This window comes from Diospyros lotus, chromosome 13, assembly GCF_014633365.1.
Source record: "Diospyros lotus cultivar Yz01 chromosome 13, ASM1463336v1, whole genome shotgun sequence".
Taxonomy (NCBI): Eukaryota; Viridiplantae; Streptophyta; class Magnoliopsida; order Ericales; family Ebenaceae; genus Diospyros; species Diospyros lotus.
Genome location: NC_068350.1, coordinates 20,453,235 through 20,454,855, shown reverse-complemented (window position 1 = coordinate 20,454,855; position 1,621 = coordinate 20,453,235). Strand labels below are relative to the sequence as shown.

At 27.6% G+C, this 1,621-nt stretch overlaps 1 non-coding gene across 1 annotated transcript; it reads left to right on the top strand.

The window, feature by feature from the left end:
• Positions 1-450: 450 nt before the first annotated feature.
• On the top strand, positions 451-524 carry TRNAI-AAU (transfer RNA isoleucine (anticodon AAU)). Its single transcript has one exon. It is a non-coding gene; the product is annotated as a tRNA-Ile (tRNA).
• Positions 525-1,621: the final 1,097 nt, after the last annotated feature.

The window sequence follows — 1,621 nt, the reverse complement described above, 5'->3', positions numbered from 1 at the left end:
TGAATTATTTTTAAATCATGATATAATTTCTTGTGTACATCTATAAATGATTTAAATCTATAAATAGGTGTTTAATTTTCTAAAATTAATTACAGGTAGCAATATCATTTTAGTGATATTTTGTGTATGATAATATCACTTTTGTACTAATAATATTTATTTAGTGATATTTTATATTTTTTTCATAATTTTTCTAAATTAATTTTTTTAAATAAAAATTTATATTTATTTATATAAAATTAATAATTTATATTCGATCCAATTTCATACCGCATGCGCATACAGCATATTCCACTGAAATAATGCAACAAAAATGTTGTGATTAATTTGGGGCAGAAATTGATTCAATTCATAGATAGTTATGAGATCTTTTGGACGGAAGCTGGCCGGCCCAAGAACTTCATTTTGTCTATTAGATAGATACATACATAAACGAGATCTCCTTCAACTGGCCTATTAGCTCAGTTGGTTAGAGCGTCGTGCTAATAACGCGAAGGTCGCAGGTTCGAGACCTGCATGGGCCATATTTGTTTTCTTTTCTTTACTTTTTTTTTTTTCATTTTAAATTCTGTTCGTAGCCACTCGCCACATCCTTTTGTGGACGTTCAAATAGGTCGAAAATACACCCTCATAAAGTGAGAATACAAATCCGGCACAAAAGTGTTTTCCGAAACATAATTTAATACCCGACCCAATAAAAAAAATACATAATTTAATATTATTTAGAAAAAGTATTTTATTTTGGTATGTGAATGAGAAAAAAAAGAAGAAGAAGTTATTCTTCTACTATTATTATTTGATATATCTCCGCTGTCTTGAGAAATAACTTTAATAATTGTGTTTTATCGTATTTTTGGTGTTTGGCTCACATTTAAAAAGTTTTAGAAAAGAGTAAAAACTGCATGAGAAGTAGAGTAGTCTATTTTAAATTAGCAAAAAAGATGTTTTGCCTTACATCTGAGCCCAGCCCAATTCATTTGGTTTTCAAGCCAAGCCCAGTCGACAATCAAGTAGTGGGAAGCCACTTTTTTCACAATTCTTCAAAATTAGCTTCTTCTTTTTTTTAATTTTTTTTTACGTACGAAATCTCTACAGTAAGGGACATGAGACGAAGCTATAACTTTATACTATGTTTTTTTGTTGTGAAATGAGTTAGCAAGTTTTAGTGTGAAATCAACTAACCTTAAAATTTTTTTATCGTAACTTCCTGATACTCATTAGTTTAAGAATACATTAGATTCAATCTTCTTTAAATTTAAGACGATAACATATTTGACATTTAAGAAATGATAGTTACTTTCCTAACTTTATAATTCTAGCTACACTTTCAATCTTATTGTTATTAAAATTGTTAATATAATGAAAATATCATTGCATTTTATCTACCTCTTTCTTGATCCTTCTTTTTTGTCTATCGAGTTAATTAGAATTTATTTGTTTATCGGTGTCTTTCTCTCTCAAGTTTGACAATAATGAAATCATCGTTAAACTAGAGAGTAAAAAACTGATAAATATTCATATTCTGATTAGTTCACAATAATAAATAGAAAAAGGGGTAAAAGAGAAAAAATGTGAGAGTATTTTGTTATGTTAAAATTTATATTATTTGTGAATTAACATG